General features: G+C 53.4%; 1 protein-coding gene across 4 annotated transcripts in view; it reads left to right on the top strand.

The window, feature by feature from the left end:
• Nucleotides 1-2,911: 2,911 nt before the first annotated feature.
• The window catches only part of LOC144799689 (transducin-like enhancer protein 1), a 156,483-nt gene continuing 139,728 nt past the window's right edge, over nucleotides 2,912-19,666 (top strand). For 3 of the 4 annotated variants that reach the window (XM_078671178.1, XM_078671179.1, XM_078671177.1), the window contains exon 1: nucleotides 2,912-3,092. The gene's annotated coding sequence lies outside the window, so the exon portion shown is untranslated. The remainder of the gene's footprint in view (nucleotides 3,093-19,666) is intronic. The other variant, XM_078671180.1, reaches the window with a different exon arrangement.

Genomic DNA, 19,666 nt, shown 5'->3' with positions numbered 1-19,666 from the left:
TGATTTACCTCTTCATCACAGTGGAACATTTCATTTTGTGTTTTCCCACGAAGCCATTTCTTTTGGTGCTGCGGGGGGGGGGGCTGACACCTCCCTGGAGGGTGCAGAGATAATCAGGTTTTCTGCATGCAGCATGTCTTTATAATAATATAATCACAACAACAATAATAACACAATAATAATTGTAATAATTAGTTGCAGGTCTAGCACAGTGGGCAGGCCGGTGGCATCAGACCCTGAGCCTGGCATGGGATCGAAGGATGGACCCGGCGGGGCTGGGGTTCTGCCCTCTCCATTTGTGAACCATCCACCACTGCAGGTCTCATCACTCTGCACAAGGCCTGCATAGGATTAACTCTCCCAGCCTGCAGCAGGACTACAAAGGGTTAACTCATCCAGCCTGCACCAGGCCTACAAAGGGTTAACTCACCCAGCCTGCACCAGGACTACAAAGGGTTAACTCTCCAGCCTGCACCAGGCCTATAAAGGGTTAACTCCCCCAGCCTGCACCAGGCCTATAAAGGGTTAACTCTACAGCCTGTACCAGGCCTACAAAGGGTTAGCTCTCCAGCCTGCACCAGGACTACAAAGGGTTAACTCGTCCAGCCTGAACCAGGCCTACAAAGAGTTAATTTTCCAGCCTGCACCAGGACTACAAAGGGTTAATTTTCCAGCCTGCACCAGGCCTATAAAGGGTTAACTCATCCAGCCTGCACCAGGCCTATAAAGGGTTAACTCATCCAGCCTGCACCAGGCCTATAAAGGGTTAACTCATCCAGCCTGTACCAGGCATATAAAGGGTTAACTCACCCAGCCTGTACCAGGCATATAAAGGGTTAACTCTCCCAGCCTGCATTAGGCCTATAAAGGGTTAACTCTCCCAGCCTGCACCAGGCCTATAAAGGGTTAACTCTACAGCCTGTACCAGGCCTACAAAGGGTTAACTCTCCAGCCTGCACCAGGCCTATAAAGGGTTAACTCTCCCAGCCTGCACCAGGCCTATAAAGGGTTAACTCTACAGCCTGTACCAGGCCTACAAAGGGTTAACTCTCCAGCCTGCACCAGGCCTATAAAGGGTTAACTCATCCAGCCTGTACCAGGCCTACAAAGGTTTAACTCTCCAGCCTGTACCAGGCATATAAAGGGTTAACTCACCCAGCCTGTACCAGGCATATAAAGGGTTAACTCTCCCAGCCTGCACCAGGCCTACAAAGGGTTAACTCTCCAGCCTGCACCAGGCCTATAAAGGGTTAACTCTCCAGCCTGCACCAGGACTACAAAGGGTTAACTCATCCAGCCTGTACCAGGCCTACAAAGGGTTAATTTTCCAGCCTGCACCAGGCCTACAAAGGGTTAATTTTCCAGGCTGCACCAGGCCTATAAAGGGTTAACTCACCCAGCCTGCACCAGGCCTATAAAGGGTTAATTTTCCAGCCTTCACCAGGCCTACAAAGGGTTAACTCTCCAGCCTGCACCAGGGCTGCAAAGGGTTAATTTTCCAGCCTGCACCAGGCCTACAAAGGGTTAATTTTCCAGCCTGCACCAGGCCTACAAAGGGTTAACTCATCTACCCTCTACCAGGCCTATAAAGGGTTAACTCATCCAGCCTGTACCAGGCATATAAAGGGTTAACTCATCCAGCCTGCACCAGGCCTACAAAGGGTTAATTTCCCAGCCTGGACCAGGGCTGCAAAGGGTTAATTTTCCAGCCTGCACCAGGGCTGCAAAGGGTTAATTTTCCAGCCTGGACCAGGCCTATAAAGGGTTAATTTTCCAGCCTGCACCAGGCCTACAAAGGGTTAATTTTCCAGCCTGGACCAGGCCTATAAAGGGTTAATTTTCCAGCCTGCACCAGGCCTACAAAGGGTTCATTTTCCAGCCTGGACCAGGCCTATAAAGGGTTAATTTTCCAACCTGCACCAGGCCTACAAAGGGTTAATTTTCCAGCCTGGACCAGGCCTACAAAGGGTTAATTTTCCAGCCTGGACCAGGACTACAAAGGGTTAACTCTCCAGCCTGCACCAGGGCTGCAAAGGGTTAATTTTCCAGCCTGCACCAGGCCTACAAAGGGTTAATTTTCCAGCCTGTACCAGGACTACAAAGGTTTAACTCTCCAGCCTGTACCAAGCATATAAAGGGTTAACTCATCTAGCCTGTACCAGGCCTATAAAGGGTTAATTTTCCAGCCTGCACCAGGCCTACAAAGGGTTAACTCATCTAGCCTGTACCAGGCCTATAAAGGGTTAATTTTCCAGCCTGCACCAGGCCTACAAAGGGTTAACTCTCCAGCCTGCACCAGGGCTGCAAAGGGTTAATTTTCCAGCCTGCACCAGGCCTACAAAGGGTTAATTTTCCAGCCTGCACCAGGCCTACAAAGGGTTAACTCATCCAGCCTGCACCAGGCCTACAAAGGGTTAATTTTCCAGCCTGTACCAGGACTACAAAGGTTTAACTCTCCAGCCTGTACCAGGCATATAAAGGGTTAACTCATCTAGCCTGTACCAGGCCTATAAAGGGTTAATTTTCCAGCCTGTACCAGGACTACAAAGGGTTAATTTTCCAGCCTGCACCAGTGCTGCAAAGGGTTAATTTTCCAGCCTGCACCAGGGCTGCAAAGGGTTAATTTTCCAGCCTGCACCAGGGCTGCAAAGGGTTAATTTTCCAGCCTGCACCAGGCCTACAAAGGGTTAATTCTCCCCAGCCTGCAGCAGGGATGCAAGGGGTTAACCCTCAGCCCTCCTCTGTCCCCTCCGGCGCTCTCAGGGTTAACCCCGCCTGCGCTCCATTAGTTCCGAGCGGTGACTGACAGCTTCCAGGCTGCTGTCGCCGCGGCAGCCAATGGCGGGCCGGCGGCCGGGGCCCACGTGGGCCGCGCGCGCCTTGATTGGCCGCGGCGGCCCCGGCCGAGGACAGTGCCAGGCAGGGCCCCACGTGGAGCTGGCGCGCGCTCATTGATCGGTTCCTGGGGGGGTCTCGCGGTAGGATCCGGAGCCCGCGAGACTTGGGGCAGCGACGGCGGCAGAGGGAGGAGGCCCCGGAGCCCAGGGAGCAGCAACCGAGAGCAGGCCCGGCCCCAGCCCGGCCCCGGAGCGGTGAGTGCGGGGGGGGAGGGGGGCAGGGGCATCTGGGGGGGAAGAGGAGGGAGCAGGGGGCCCCCAGGACTGCAGGGGGGGAGCAATGCACCCAGGGCTGGAAGAAACCAGGGGCACCCAGGGCTGGAGGGAGGGGGAGTGCATGCATGGCTGGAGGGAACAGGGGGCATCAAGGCTGGGGGAGAGGGCAGGGGAGGATGGGGGGAGGGAGCAGGGGGCACCCAGAGCTGGAGGAAACCAGGGGGCATGAGGGCTGGGTGGAGGGCAGTGGAGGATCTGGGGGGGGGGGGGAGAGGAGGAAGCCTGGAGCACCCAGGACTGCAGGGAGGGAGCATGCACCCATAGCTGGAGGAAACCAGGGGGGGGGCAGGGCTGGAGGGAGGAAGAGGGCAGAGGGGGGGAGCCAGGGGGTGGGAGAGTGCAGGAAGCATGGGGCACCCAGAGCTGGAGGGAGCATGCATGCACCCAGGGCTGGAGAGAAGTGAGAGAACTGAGGGGAGAGAGGACTAACCCAGGGGGTGGGGAGGGAAGGAAGGAAGAGGGTGCCCAGGGGGCTGGAGGAGAGTTTGGGGTACCCAAGGGGTGTGTGGAGCAGAGGGAGCTGCAGAGGGGTCTGTGGTGTGGATGGGAGGGAGGGTCTGCTCCTGGGGAGAGCTCTGAGGCTGGATCTGGTATAGGGAGGGGGTGCAGAGGTGCTGGGGGGCTGGAGCAGAGTTACAGGTGGGGGGCACAGGGGTTCAGTGTACGGTGGGGGCTTGTGTTCTGGATGCCAGGGAGGGCAGGTGGGGGCATGGGAACGAGTGCACAGGGGAGTGATCTCGAGTGCACAGGGGAGTGATCTCGAGTGCTCAGGGGAGTGATCTCGAGTGCACAGGGGGAGTGGACCTGGAAAGGGCACGGGTTGGTGGGGGGCAGAGTGAAGAGGGGGGCACTTTAAGGCTGAATCTGGGGGGGCTGTTGTGTTCTAGTAGGATGTGTGGGGGGCTGTGGCTGGAGAGGGGGAGGGGAGCAGGCAGAGATCTAGCGTGGAGACAGGCAGGGCAGACAGCCTGGGAGAGAGCAGGGCGGTGGGGGAGGGGAGGGAGGAAGGAAGGAAAGTGCTGGGGGTGGAGGGCGGTGGAGAGGTTGGAGTGTGCTGCTGCTGGAGGTAAACACGCCGAGGGCAGCGGTGGATCAGGAGCCGGAGCGGGCCTGACTGTGAGGAATCTTCTGGGTGGGGCTGCAGATGTAAACAAGGAGTCATCTAGCTTCAGGGGGGGGAGCTTTGTGGGAGGTGGTGGAGAGGGGTGGGGGTGCAGGCTGTTGGCAATGTGTGGGTGCTTACAGAGGGGGGGGCTGGTTGAAGAGATAGTGTATGTGGAGCAACCCCCCCCCCCCCCCCCTTGAAATATCACCCAGCGGCTTGTTTTGATATAGAGCCTATGGTTTCCTTGTCAGCTTCTTGGCACTGTAAATAGCACGTAGAGCTGCATTGTTTGCGTTGTTAAAGGGGGGGGGGGGGTGCCAGGGGTGGGACTCTGTGGACGCTGCCGGTAATGGAGGGGGTCGAAGTGAGTTTATTCAGGGGTCTTTTGTTGAGACCCGGTTGGAGGCTGGTGGGCAACCAACTCTAAGAATCAACTTCCAACCAGAAATGACCAGCTGTGTACCCTGTTACACATCTGGATAGTGCTTTGACAACTCGGTGACAGGGAGCGCTGAATGAAGGCACGTGCATTATGAGAGGCTCCTAGTTTTTTAGTGATTATAGACGATAAATACAGAAAACAACGTGTTTCCTGTCTGTATTTATTCCAAAAGTGGAACAATGGAGATAAGCAAGAGATTTCCTCATTTAACTGCCTATTTCAGTATATGTTCCTCTAGTTATCTGATATTTCAGTGGGTTTATTATATTGGCATATTTGCAATGCAATAGGTCTTGCATTTGCTATAGTTTCAGATTTTGGCATTGTAAATGACCATGGCTTTTATTTATCTGTTTTGATAATTAACACATAAATAAAAGGCATTGTCATTTACAATGCCAATAGCTCAAACTCTTGTAAATGCGAGACCTATTTCATTTCAAAGAAGAGGTAGCCTTTGTCCCGGTCTGCTTGGAAAGTGCAAGCGCGCTGAATGTTGGAGGAAAGCATGTCGTGCCTGCAGTAGGAGAAACTCATTAAAGAAAATAGAGCTTACAGACTAAACAAGCATTGAAAATGCAATAGGTCTCGCAATAGAAAAGTTTAAGATTTTGGTGTGGTAAATGTAAATATTTTTTAATTTTTGTTTATGTTTTACAAATTATAAAAGTATTAATTTTGTTATTTGAAATGCCAATAGCTATACATTTAGCAAATGTTACATCTATGGCATTAGTAAAGGTACATGTTTAGTTTTCCCCTGTCTTACATGTATTGATCTGACAAATCACAATCTTTTAAAAATGTTATAAATAATACGTTTGCAATGCAATAGGGCTCGCATTAGTAAAGTTAGGGGTATTAGTATTGTAAATGACAAATTTTTTATTTATGTTTTTGTTTTGAAAATAACGAAATTAATAACTTTGTCATTTACAATGCCAATAGTGTTAACTTTTGCAAACGTGACACCTATAGCATTTGTAATGCAATATGTGTTGTATTTACATGACTTAGATGTATTAATATTAAAAATAACAATGGGTTGTATTTTTTCCAATATTTAATACTTAAATAAAAGTTATTGTCATTTCTAATTGCAATAGCTTAAACTTTTGCAAATAACTTTTTGGAAGATTATGTTTAGTGTATTTTATTGTGATGAAAATACAAGAACAGAAGTGAAATATTAACATTTTTTTGTGACATTTGTAATAAAGTTTGAAACATTGAGAGAACATATTTGAATCAGTTGTTGTTGAATGGTTGCACAGATTGATGTTGTGGCGGCTCTGAATGATGTTGTGGCGGCGACGAGTGATGCTGTGGCGTTCAGTGATGCTGTGGTAGCGCATAGTGGGTGAGGGATGGAGTGTGGGCGAGGGATGCAGTGTGGGGCGGGGGAGGGAAGGAGTGTGGGGCAGGGGAGGGAAGGAGTGTGGGGCGGGATGGAGTGTGGGGCGGGGGAGGGATGGAGTGTGGGGCGGAGGAGGGATGGGGTGTGGGGCGGGGGAGGGATGGGGTGTGGGGCGGGGGAGGGATGGAGTGTGGGGCGGGGGAGGGATGGAGTGTGGGGCGGGGAGGGATGGATGGAGTCGGGGGATGGATGGATGGAGTGGGGGGATGGATGGATGGAGTGGGGGTATGGATGGATGGAGTGGGGGGATGGATGGATGGATGGAGTGGGGGGATGGATGGATGGATGGAGTGAGATGGATGGATGGAGTGGGGGGGATGGATGGATGGAGTGGGATGGATGGATGGATGGAGTGGGGTGGATGGATGGATGGGGTGGGATGGATGGATGGATGGATGGAGTGGGGGGATGGATGGATGGATGGAGTGGGGGGATGGATGGATGGAGTGAGATGGATGGATGGAGTGGGGGGATGGATGGATGGAGTGGGGGGATGGATGGATGGATGGAGTGGGGGGATGGATGGATGGATGGATTGGGGGGATGGATGGATGGATGGAGTGGGGTGGATAGATGGATGGATAGAGTGGGATGGATGGATGGGTGGAGTGGGATGGATGGATGGAGTGGGATGGATGGATGGATGGATGGATGGAGTGGGATGGATGATGGATGGTTGGAGTGGGGGGATGGATGGATGGATGGAGTGGGGGGGTGGATGGATGGATGGAGTGGGGGGGGTGGATGGATGGATGGAGTGGGGGATGGATGGATGGAGTGGGATGGATAGATGGAGTGGGGGGATGGATGGATGGAGTGGGGGGATGGATGGATGGATGGATAGAGTGGGGGGATGGATGGATAGAGTGGAGTGGGGGGATGGATGGATGGAGTGGGGGGATGGATGGATGGATGGATAGAGTGGGGGGATGGATGGATAGAGTGGAGTGGGGGGATGGATGGATGGAGTGGGGGGATGGATGGATGGATGGATGGATAGAGTGGGGGGATGGATGGATGGAGTGGGGGGATGGATGGATGGAGTGGGGGGATGGATGGATGGAGTGGGGGGATGGATGGATGGATGGATAGAGTGGGGGGATGGATGGATAGAGTGGAGTGGGGGGATGGATGGATGGAGTGGAGTGGGGGGATGGATGGATAGAGTGGAGTGGGGGGATGGATGGATGGATAGAGTGGGGGGATGGATGGATGGATGGAGTGGGGGGATGGATGGATGGAGTGGGGGGATGGATGGATGGATGGATAGAGTGGGGGGATGGATGGATAGAGTGGGGGGATGGATGGATGGAGTGGGGGGATGGATGGATGATGGATGGAGTGGGGGGTGGATGGATGGAGTGGGATGGATGGGTGGAGTGGGATGGATGGAGTGGGGGGGTGGATGAAATGGGGGGGATGGATGGATGGAGTGGGGGGGATGGATGGATGGATGGAGTGGGGGAGCCGAAGGCAAGAAAAAAACGAGTGCAATCAGGGGAGCAGAAGGCAAGAAAAAAATGAGTACAATCAGAGGAGAAGAAGGCACAAAAAATAGAAGAAATGGAGAAGCATGGGGAGTGGGCAGGAAAGAGATGGGGGTGAGAGGATAAAGAGTGGGATAGAAGGACCAGGAGAAAAGGATGGAAGGTGGTGAAAGGAGGGTGGATGAGATAAGGGCGAGGATGTAGGTGGAAGAGACAGACTCAAAAGAGATGGGAGTGGAAAGAGACTATAGAGGAAAAGGAGGCTGGAGAGGAGAGGAGCAAGAAAGAGATCAGGGGGGAGGGGGCAGGGAGGCCAGAGGAGCTGTGAAGCATCCAGACTGTCCTGAAGAAAATAAGGTGCGAGGTCGAGGTGAGGCCAGAAAGAGATGAGAAGGGCGGATGGAGAGGGGAGAGAGGAGGTGAACATATGGCGGTGGGAACGGAAACATGCTAGAAATGACGAGCAGGGAGAGAATAAAACAGATGTGGGGAAGAGAAGGGGTTTACGCAGGAAGAGGGGAAGTAGGACGCTGCAAGGCGAGGAAAGAACATCGTAAGATGAGAAAGAGGGGTGGGGAGAACAGAAGGAGATGAGGACGGATAAGCATAGGGAGAGAAAATAAAGAAAATGAGGCAAGAGTGGAGAAGATAACGAGATACAGAAGAGACGATGGCGGAGGGGACGAAAACAATGAGATAAGGATGAGAGGATGGGAAGGAGGCTGGAGAAGTGAAGGGCATGGAGGGCGGGAGAAGGGTGAGGGAGCGAGCATAGGAAGGAGGAGGGAAAAAGATTCTGAGGGAATAGTGGAGGGGAGAAGAGAAAGGAGAAGCAGAGGGAAGAGAGACAAGAATGAAATGTGGATGCGTAAGAAGGGTAGGAAAGAAAGAGTGACGGGTGAGGACTCTAGGGTGGAATATTGTAAGAAATGGGAGGCAAAGAGAAGTGATGTGAAGAAAATGGATGAGAGAACATTATAAAAGAGAGTGCTGCTCTAGAGGGTACACGAGGAGAGTGAGGACAGGGCATGCAAAGAATGCACCTGAAGATGCTTACAGATGGTGAGAGGGAGCAAAGGGAGGGCTGGGGAAATAATGATGTGGAAGAAGTGAGGCGTAGCCAGAGATTGGGGGCGGGGGGGGGGGGTAGAGGAGTAGGTGCAATGGAATGGTGAGGGGAAGTGGCATAGCGGAAGGAGTGAAGGAGCACGAGAGACTGCGCAGAGAGGTCAAGAGAGTGACGTGTGTGGTGGTGTGCATCAGGAGGCACTGGGACAAAGGCAGTCAGAGAACAAGTGAAAAGAGACAGGCCACGTGGAGTAAGAGACAGCAAAGTGGAGAGGGTGGTCACAGGATTAGAAGCAGCCCAGGTAGAAATGTGGGGAAAGAAGTGAGCCGCGGAAGGACTGCATGGTGCACGCGGGAAGGAGGGGAGGAACAAGGGAGGGGAAGGACACCTTCGGGTAATGTTTGCGCTATATAAAAGCGCATTAAATAAATAAGTAAATGAAGTCCGCTTTAGGAATTGTAAAATTCCTGGAGTCCAGTTTGTTTTGCTCTCTGCCGTCAAGTATTTTCAGTAGAGCAAGGAGTACGATTACAAACATGAACATTACGAACCTCCTGGAAAGTAAAGATACTTGCTTTGGCTGCAATAAATGTGCTGGTTTGTAGAGAGGATTCCTGTAAACAACAAGCTCTTGGCATTGCTGTGATTAGGGGGGGGGCGGAGAAATGCGGCTCGGGAGCAAATGGGGGGAGGGGGCAGGGAGGCCAGAGGAGCTGTGAAGCATCCAGACTGTCCTGAAGAAAATAAGGTGCGAGGTGAGGCCAGAAAGAGATGAGAAGGGCGGATGGAGAGGGGGGAGAGGAGGTGAACATATGGCGGTGGGGACGGAAACATGCTAGAAATGACGAGCAGGGAGAGAATACAAGCCTTTCACCGTAACACGGCTGGCAGGGGAGGGGGCGGAGAGGGGAGAGGTGCGACACGGCAGTAGGAGGAGGAGGGGGGAGGAGAGTAGGGGAGGCACGGCCTAGCGGCAGGCAGGCAGGGGAGGAGAGGAGGAGGGGGGAGGAGAGTAGGGGAGGCACGGCCTAGCGGCCGTGCAATCAAGTAGTGAGGGGGCGGAGCTGGGGGAGGCTGTGAGAGAGAGTAGGCAAGGCAGGCGGCTGGGGGCATGTGCACGCGCTTTTAAGCTCAATGCACATGCGCATTGAGCTTAAAAGTCACGGGCACTGCAAGGAATCGCCACGATTCCTTGCAAGTTAGATAAAGTCTGGATGAGCCCCTATAGTCTCGCTTGCTCGATGCGCATGCGCATCGACAGGCGAGACCTAATAAACCATTCAGTGTAACAGCAGAAGTAAAAGGACCAGTGCTCATGGGAGGTTACAAATAAAGCCAAGTCTGTACTAAGGAGGGACTAACAAGCCTATTAACAAACTAGAAGCCGGCATTTACAAAGGACAATGACACAAGCCAATGAAAAAATATGGGTGGAGAGTGTGCGGAGTTTCAAGTCCATTAATACAGCATGCCTCGCAGAGCAGCGCACGCGCTGCCCAGGCTCGACCTAAAAAGTTTCTTTAGGATCAAAACAGGACCTCACATGTGAGAAATGGGATTGGGTTGAAAAGATTATTTGTAATGGTATTACTGAGTCCCTACCTTATTATAATATTGAAAACACACATCACTATCCCTGATTATTCGATGTAAACACATTTAGAATTTGGACCAGTGTGCCTGTGCATTGTCAGTGCCCTGGCCAAAGAGGGCATGAAAGAGCTGAAACTGGATCATAAGTTCAAAGCTGTTCCGAACAGGGGCCCCCAAAACACGTTTGGCCCAGGGCCCCCCAAATCCTTAAAATGTCCCTGATGTAGAGGGGGCTAGGTCTGGCTGGGGAACATCCTTTACAACTGAACCGTTACAACGCAGGATTTACAACGAAAGTCGTTACAACGACTTTCGCTGGAGGGCGCTCTAGGATAGGGAATACTTTAATTACTATCCAACGCCTTCCCTACTATCCACGGGGACTGGAGTTGTAATAGTAAATTAAACTATTCACTATCCAGCACCCCCCAACGCAAGTCGTTGTAACGACTTGCGTTGTAAAACCTGCGTCGTAATGGCATGCGTTGTAAAACATGCGTCGTAATGGTACGTGTTGTAATGGTACGCGTTGTACCGTCATACATCCGGTCTGGCTGTGATAGTGTGGAGGTAGGTTTAGTCGTGTTTACTACTGGCTGAGGTTTTGCATTCCCGGCTGAGGATCTCCTGGCTCCATTTGGGGTGGCTAGTGGAGGGGGGTATGAGTCTAGTCATAGTCGCTGAGGACTTTTTGAGTGGCTTTTCGAGGGCCGTTGTATTTGGGGCTCCTACTGAGTCTTCAGATCTAGTCTGGAGAGGGCAGAAGCTGCATTGGAATACAAATGATCGTGGTGTGCTGCTTGGCAGGTGCAAAAAAAAAACCATTGATGGACAGAATGCAGAACAATGTCATACATTCACCCCAGTACAGAGATCTGGGCCTAAATCCATCGTTTTCTTGCTTCCCATGCCATTCCAGTTTAAACCCAGCCATATGCAAATCAGTCTTGACCCAGTGCCCCATGGGAACAGTCCAGCCTGAACTACCAGGCCAGGTCCTCCCTGGACTGGAAACAAGCATCCTAGGACCGGTTTCGGGGTTTCACGCCTCTTCAGCCAGTGGCATGGAGAGCGCGGGCCCACGTCTGGGCATACCTGTCCTACTCGGGGTGACAAATGCAAAAACAACAATTGATGGACAGAATGCAGAACAGTGTCATACATTCACTTCACCATTTGTTTGTGTGGCAGGGAATGGGGCCAGTAGTTGTGTTGGTGACTTGTACAGTGTTATGCGACTGTGTTTTAAAATAGGCCCTGGACCGATTTTAAATTGCATTGGTGCAGTTCAGTAATTTTTGGGGATATTTGCATTACACTTGGTATGTGAAATTCCTAAAATCACGTAATTAAGGCACATTGCGTAACTACGCTCTGGTTCCCTGCAAAATTATAGCGTGGGAACAATATGAACAAGCAGAACACAGACAGCTGTTGTTAGCAATAGCCTTTTATGCTATTTTATTAGCGTAAAATGCGCTCTTGTGACTTCAATGGATACAGCATCTTACACTAATGAATGGATTTACATTCTGCATATTTTTCCAAAATGTTACACAATTCAGCAAATTCAATTTTGCACATCCCTCCTTAAAAACCATTGACAACTGAGTGCCTGTGAGGGTGACTGGGTGCAGGTACATGGATTGTTGACGTCACTTTTCAAAGGTCATGCAGCGGGTTGGGTGGCAACGGGCTTGGATGAGGTAGGTAGGCCTAATATGTTTTTAAAACATTGAATGACTAAATAATGAAACAGTGACTCAGTCCCTGGACATTGTTAGGCCAGGGGAGGGCTGTTGGAAAGACTGATCAACTTGTTGATTGGGTATGACTTATGTGGGTAGCACAGGCCCTGAAAGAGTTGGGTGTTGCCGCTGCGTGTTTGGGTGTCACACTTCTCGGAAGTGTTCACAGTAACCGTTCATACTTTTCATCTGCCGAGGGTAGGTGTGCTTTCGTTTACTGCCCTGGCACTGCCTGTCTTCAGTGGAGAGGTCTGTAGTGGCTTCACTACATGGGACCAGCCTTTGTGCGGAGTGTAGGTTTACTGTGATCTTACTGCCCAGGCCCTGCTGATGGAGGTGGATATGTCTGTGGTTGGTTCACTGCCCTGGCCTTGCTCATCTGCTGAGGATAGGTCTGTGGTATTTTTCCTGTCCGGGCCTGCCTGCTGAGGGTAGGTCTGTGGGAGTTGCCCTGCCTGGGCCTTGCTTGTATGCTTAGGGTAGGTCTGTGGTGGTTTCACTTCCATGGCCTGGCTTGACTGCTGAGGGTAGGTCTGTGGTAGTGTCACCGCCTGGGCCTTGCTCGTCTGCTGATGGTAGGTCTGTGGTAGATTCACTTCCCAGGCATGGCTTGTCTGCTGAAGGTAGGTCTGAGGTAGTTTCACTGTCTGGGCCTTGCTTGTATGGTGAGTGTAGGTTTGATGGGTATATCTGTGGTAGTTTCACTGCCCAGGCCTTACTTGTCTGTGGTAGTTTCACTGCCTGGGCCTTGCTAGTCTGTGGTAGTTTCTCTGCCCGGGCCTTGCTTGTCTGTGGTAGTTTCTCTGCCCGGGCCTTGCTTGTCTGTGGTCGTTTCTCTGCCCGGGCCTTGCTTGTCTGTGGTCGTTTCTCTGCCCGGGCCTTGCTTGTCGGTGGTAGTTTCTCTGCCCGGGCCTTGCTTGTCTGTGGTAGTGTCTCTGCCCGGGCCTTGCTTGTCTGTGGTAGTTTCCCTGCCCGGGCCTTGCTTGTCTGTGGTAGTTTCTCTGCCCGGGCCTTGCTTGTCTGTGGTAGTTTCTCTGCCCGGGCCTTGCTTGTCTGTGGTAGTTTCTCTGCCCGGGCCTTGCTTGTCTGTGGTAGTTTCTCTGCCCGGGCCTTGCTTGTCTGTGGTAGTTTCTCTGCCCGGGCCTTGTTTGTCGGTGGTAGTTTCTCTGCCCGGGCCTTGCTTGTCGGTGGTAGTTTCTCTGCCCGGGCCTTGCTTGTCTGTGGTAGTTTCTCTGCCCGGGCCTTGCTTGTCTGTGGTAGTTTCTCTGCCCGGGCCTTGCTTGTCTGTGGTAGTTTCTCTGCCCGGGCCTTGCTTGTCGGTGGTAGTTTCTCTGCCCGGGCCTTGCTTGTCTGTGGTAGTTTCTCTGCCCGGGCCTTGCTTGTCTGTGGTAGTTTCCCTGCCCGGGCCTTGCTTGTCTGTGGTAGTTTCTCTGCCCGGGCCTTGCTTGTCTGTGGTAGTTTCTCTGCCCGGGCCTTGTTTGTCGGTGGTAGTTTCTCTGCCTGGGCCTTGCTTGTCTGTGGTAGTGTCTCTGCCCGGGCCTTGTTTGTCGGTGGTAGTGTCTCTGCCCGGGCCTTGCTTGTCTGTGGTAGTGTCTCTGCCTGGGCCTTGCTTGTCTGTGGTAGTGTCTCTGCCCGGGCCTTGCTAGTCTGTGGTAGTGTCTCTGCCCGGGCCTTGCTAGTCTGTGGTAGTTTCTCTGCCCGGGCCTTGCTAGTCTGTGATAGTTAATCTGCCCGGGCCTTGCTTGTCTGTGGTAGTTAATCTGCCCGGGCCTTGCTTGTCTGTGGTAGTTTCTCTGCCCGGGCCTTGCTTGTCTGTGGTAGTTTCACTGCCCGGGCCTTGGTTGTCTGTGGTAGTTTCTCTGCCCGGGCCTTGCTTGTCTGTGGTAGTTTCTCTGCCCGGGCCTTGCTTGTCTGTGGTAGTTTCTCTGCCCGGGCCTTGCTTGTCTGTGGTAGTTTCTCTGCCCGGGCCTTGCTAGTCTGTGGTAGTTTCTCTGCCCGGGCCTTGCTAGTCTGTGGTAGTTTCTCTGCCCGGGCCTTGCTTGTCTGTGGTAGTTTCTCTGCCCGGGCCTTGCTTGTCTGTGGTAGTTTCTCTGACCGGGCTTTGCTTGTCTGTGGTAGTTTCTCTGCCCGGGCCTTGCTTGTCTGTGGTAGTTTCTCTGCCCGGGCCTTGCTTGTCTGTGGTAGTTTCTCTGACCGGGCTTTGCTTGTCTGTGGTAGTTTCTCTGCCCGGGCCTTGCTTGTCTGTGGTAGTGTCTCTGCCCGGGCCTTGCTTGTCTGTGGTAGTTTCTCTGCCCGGGCCTTGCTTGTCTGTGGTAGTTTCTCTGCCCGGGCCTTGCTTGTCTGTGGTAGTTTCTCTGCCCGGGCCTTGCTTGTCTGTGGTCGTTTCTCTGCCCGGGCCTTGCTTGTCTGTGGTAGTTTCTCTGCCCGGGCCTTGCTTGTCTGTGGTAGTTTCTCTGACCGGGCTTTGCTTGTCTGTGGTAGTTTCTCTGCCCGGGCCTTGCTTGTCTGTGGTAGTTTCTCTGCCCGGGCCTTGCTTGTCTGTGGTAGTTTCTCTGCCCGGGCCTTGCTTGTCTGTGGTCGTTTCTCTGCCCGGGCCTTGCTTGTCTGTGGTAGTTTCCCTGCCCGGGCCTTGCTTGTCTGTGGTCGTTTCTCTGCCCGGGCCTTGCTTGTCTGTGGTAGTTTCCCTGCCCGGGCCTTGTTTGTCGGTGGTAGTTTCTCTGCCCGGGCCTTGCTAGTCTGTGGTAGTGTCTCTGCCCGGGCCTTGCTTGTCTGTGGTAGTTTCTCTGCCCGGGCCTTGCTTGTCTGTGGTAGTTTCTCTGCCCGGGCCTTGCTTGTCTGTGGTAGTTTCTCTGCCCGGGCCTTGCTTGTCTGTGGTCGTTTCTCTGCCCGGGCCTTGCTTGTCTGTGGTAGTGTCTCTGCCCGGGCCTTGCTTGTCTGTGGTAGTTTCTCTGCTCGGGCCTTGCTTGTCTGTGGTAGTTTCTCTGCCCGGGCCTTGCTTGTCTGTGGTCGTTTCTCTGCCCGGGCCTTGCTTGTCTGTGGTAGTTTCTCTGCCCGGGCCTTGCTTGTCTGTGGTAGTTTCCCAGCCCGGGCCTTGCTTGTCTGTGGTAGTTTCTCTGCCCGGGCTCAGCTCTGCCTGCACACTGCTGTGTTGTTGAAGTCTCTGTGAACAGGCGCGGTTTCCAGAAGAGGGTGGTTTGGCGTCTTGCCAGGGAGGAGCCGGTGGTTGGCTGTGAGCTTGTGGTTTGGGTTCACGTGGGGCAGGCAGGCACTTTACTTCCTTTTAATGGCATCTGCAGGCTGTAGTTTGTGGTGCAGTGAGTCAGCCCCTCTCGGTTGTGGTCAGAGGAAGGCTGGACTTCAGGGACATCTGTAGGTTTCAGACAGGGCCAGGAGGCTGTGCAGAGTGTGTGATGGGCTGGAGGGGTCTGTGGTCTGTACGACAGCAGCCTGGGGCTGCAGCATAGCACGGTGACGCTGGTGTGGAGGTGAGCAGTCCCTGCCTACCTCAATGTAACCCGGCGCTACCGCATAACAGAGGCCCACCTTATGCAAATCCCCACTGGCCTTACATGGTTAGGGAGCCCCTTACCTGAGGAAGAGAGTCCAATTCTATCATCCCCAATGGGGGAACGTCGTTTACGACGCAACTTTTAGCACGCAGTGCTATTACAACGCGGTCTTTAAATCGCATTCTATTACAACGCATGACTCTGGGGGGCGCTCAAGGATAGGGAATACTTTTAATTTACTATCCAACACCTTCCCTAGTGTCAACGGGGACTGGTGTTGGAATAGTAAATTAAAATATTCACTATCCAACACCCCTTTCTGTTATGCGTTGTAAAAGAATGCGTTATAAAAACCGCGTTGTTACAGCATGCGTGCTAAAAGCATGCGTTGTAACAACGTACATCCTCCACAATGCGGTCACCGCTCCGCCTCATTGGCGCTAGTCTGTACTCCGGTGGTGAAATACTCCCGAATTGGAGGTCGCTTCTTCCGGCTGCGAGTGGCAAAACTGTGGAATGATCTGCCGCTTGCTGTGAGACTACTTCAGGAGCTTCCCTTCAGAAAAGCCCTTAAAACATGGCTGTTTAAGCAATAACTTAGCACCTTGCATTCTGCACACTATCCCTTCCTGTCTAGTTCAGTCACACTCGCCCAGCGCCGGGACACTCCGTCGAGTAGCTGTGCGCTTTATAAAAACCCTGTTAACATAACATAACCCTGCTCCTCATGGGAACAGTTCATCCCGAGCTGCCAGGGATATCCTCTCTTGAAGACAACATCAGGCCCTGCTAGCCTCTAGGAACGCTTACTGCAACAAACAGGGAGACAGATAGTGTGATGGAATGAACCTCCGCCCGAAGTGATGTGAGGGCGAACCCTCCAATGGAGGCTGGTGATGGGAGGGCGAACCCGCCAATGGAGGCTGGTGATGGGAGGGCGAACCCGCCAATGGAGGCTGGTGATGGGAGGGCGAACCCGCCAATGGAGGCTGGTGATGGGAGGGCGAACCCGCCAATGGAGGCTGGTGATGGGAGGGCGAACCCTCCAATGGAGGCTGGTGATGGGAGGGCGAACCCGCCAATGGAGGCTGGTGATGGGAGGGCGAACCCGCCAATGGAGGCTGGTGATGGGAGGGCGAACCCTCCAATGGAGGCTGGTGATGTGAGGGCGAACCCTCCAATGGAGGCTGGTGATGGGAGGGCGAACCTTCTAATGGAGGCTGGTGATGGGAGGGCGAACCCTCCAATGGAGGCTGGTGATGTGAGGGCGAACCCTCCAATGGAGGCTGGTGATGTGAGGGCGAACCCTCCAATGGAGGCTGGTGATGTGAGGGTGAACCCTCCAATGGAGGCTGGTGGTTTAAGGGCGAACCCTCCAATGGAGGCTGGTGATGGGAGGGCGAACCCTCCAATGGAGGCTGGTGATGGGAGGGCGAACCCTCCAATGGAGGCTGGTGATGGGAGGGCGAACCCTCCAATGGAGGCTGGTGATGGGAGGGCGAACCCTCCAATGGAGGCTGGTGATGGGAGGGCGAACCCTCCAATGGAGGCTGGTGATGGGAGGGCGAACCCTCCAATGGAGGCTGGTGATGGGAGGGCGAACCCTCCAATGGAGGCTGGTGATGTGAGGGCGAACCCTCCAATGGAGGCTGGTGATGTGAGGGCGAACCCTCCAATGGAGGCTGGTGATGTGAGGGCGAACCCTCCAATGGAGGCTGGTGGTTTAAGGGCGAACCCTCCAATGGAGGCTGGTGGTTTAAGGGCGAACCCTCCAATGGAGGCTGGTGATGGGAGGGCGAACCCTCCAATGGAGGCTGGTGATGGGAGGGCGAACCCTCCAATGGAGGCTGGTGATGGGAGGGCGAACCCTCCAATGGAGGCTGGTGATGGGAGGGCGAATGCCAGTCTGTTGAGACCTCAGCCAGGGCCTGGAAAGGGCATGGTGGGACTCTCTGTTCCCAGAGAGCTGTTCTTTCAAGGTGAGGCGGACTCGTCAGATGAGGCGTTCTTTGATTGGGGGCAAGTAGTATGAACACACCTTCGGCTGTCCCGCTTAGTGAGAGGGGAGCTCTGCTGTGTAAGAGGGGCTGGCAAGGAAGTTGTGTTGTGTGTATCACAACAGAAGGGTAGCTCTGCGCCCTGTGAGTTACTTCAGTGGTAACTGCTGTGTAGTGGGGTCAACAGTAACAGGTGTGATGTGTGAGCAGGACAGAGACAACTAATGTGACTGCTTGGGAGCAAGGCTTTTTTTTAATACAGATTAAATGCCAGGGCCCTGTCATAGCAAGGCAGTGCTGAGACTTTTCTACCACTCACCCCCAGTCAAGCCATGTCTTTCCCAAACCGGAATCAAGCATCCTGGGACCGGTTTCGGGCTAACAGCCTTCATCAACCACGCTAGCTTGAATCCAATGGAAAAGTGAGCACAGGACCCACGTCTGGGCATACCCTGTCAACTTAGGATCAACAAAGCAAACACAAGGAGATAATGGACGGAGCGTTGAAACTTTTCAGACACTCACCCCCCGTCACAGATCTGAGTTGAATCCATCATCGTTCTTTAGATCACTCTGCCACCCCAGTTCAGACCCAGCTATATGCAAATCAGTCTTGACCTTGTGCCTCATGGGAACAGTCCAGCCCAAACTGCCAAATCATGTCTTCCATGGACCGGAAACAAGCATCCTGGGACTGGTTTCAGGATAGCACCTCTCATCAGCCAGGCTAGCTTGACTCCAGTGGCGCAGTGTGCATGGGACCCATTTCTGGGCATACCTGGCGCACTTAGGGCCTGCGTCAAGAACACAGTGCAGCTCAGCTGCCTGTGGGATACTTTGTAGGTTTATGCGTACAATGGGATAGCTCTTTGATATGTGGGACAGTCACTTGTTATGGGACAGTTTGAGGGGTACCTCCCTGTGTTTGAGGCAGTGTGAAGGTTAGCTCTCTGGTGTGCGGTGCATACAATAAACGCCTCTCGGGTTTGTGAGACAGTCTGACCGGTAGCTGTCTGTGTTTGGGACAGTGTGAAGGTTAGCTCTCCGTGCGAGGTGCATACAGTAACCGTGGATGGCTCTCAGGTTTGTAAGACAATCTGACGGGTAGTTGTCTGTGTTCGGGACAGTGTGAAGGTTAGGTCTCTGGTGTGCGGTGCATACAGTGGACGGCTCTCAGGTTTCTGAGACAGTCTGATGGATAGCTGTCTGTGTTTGGGACAGTAGGAATGGTATCTGTTCACTGCTCAGAGCGTACAGTTTGATAGCCTTATTATGTGTGGCGGGGCTGTGAGAATAGTTCAGTCGTGCGTGGGTCACGAGGAAGGGCAGTGCATGCAGTGTGGATGGTAGGGTAAGATCTAAAGGTTGTGTGGGCCCAGGCGCGATGTGTCTGTGGCCCCCGAGCACATGTACCTCCTGAGATCTCAATCAGTCAGAGCTTTTATTAAGCACACGACTCACCCGTGAAGGTCTCAAGGCACTGGGGGGGGGGGGGATAGAGGGCTGCTACTGCTCGAACAGCCAGGTCTTGAGTAGCCTCCTGAAGGTAAGTAGGTCCTGGGTCTGCCGCAGGTGGATGGGGAGGGTGTTCCAGGTCTTTGCGGTGAGGTAGGAGAACGATCTGCCGCCTGTGGTCACTCTTCGGATGTGGGGGATGGTTGCGAGGTCGGCGGAGCGGAGTTGGCGGTTCTGGGTGTAGAAGGTGAGTCGACTGTTGAGGTATGCCGGTCCAGTGTTGTGGAGCGCCTTGTGTGCGTGGGTGAGGAGTTTGAAGGTGATCCTCTTGTTGACGGGGAGCCAGTGCAAGTTTCTTAGGTGGGGTCTGATGTGGCTGTGGCGGGGGATGTCGAGGATCAGGCGTGCCGAGGTGTTCTGTATGCGTTGTAGTAGTTTCTGGAGTTTGGCTGAGGTTCCTGCGTAGAGGGCGTTGCCGTAGTCCAGCCTGCTGCTGACGAGGGCCTGAGTGACCGTCCTTCTGGTTCCGGTGGGGATCCATCTGTAGATCTTGCGAAGCATGCAGAGGGTGTTGAAACAGGAGGATGAGACCGCCTTAACTTGCTTTGTCATGGAGAGAGTGGAGTCGAGGATGAACCCCAGGCTGCGTGCGTGGTCGGTGGGTGTCGGTG

Source organism: Lissotriton helveticus, chromosome 12 (genome assembly GCF_964261635.1).
Source record: "Lissotriton helveticus chromosome 12, aLisHel1.1, whole genome shotgun sequence".
Taxonomy (NCBI): Eukaryota; Metazoa; Chordata; class Amphibia; order Caudata; family Salamandridae; genus Lissotriton; species Lissotriton helveticus.
This window is presented reverse-complemented; position numbering and strand designations above follow the sequence as displayed.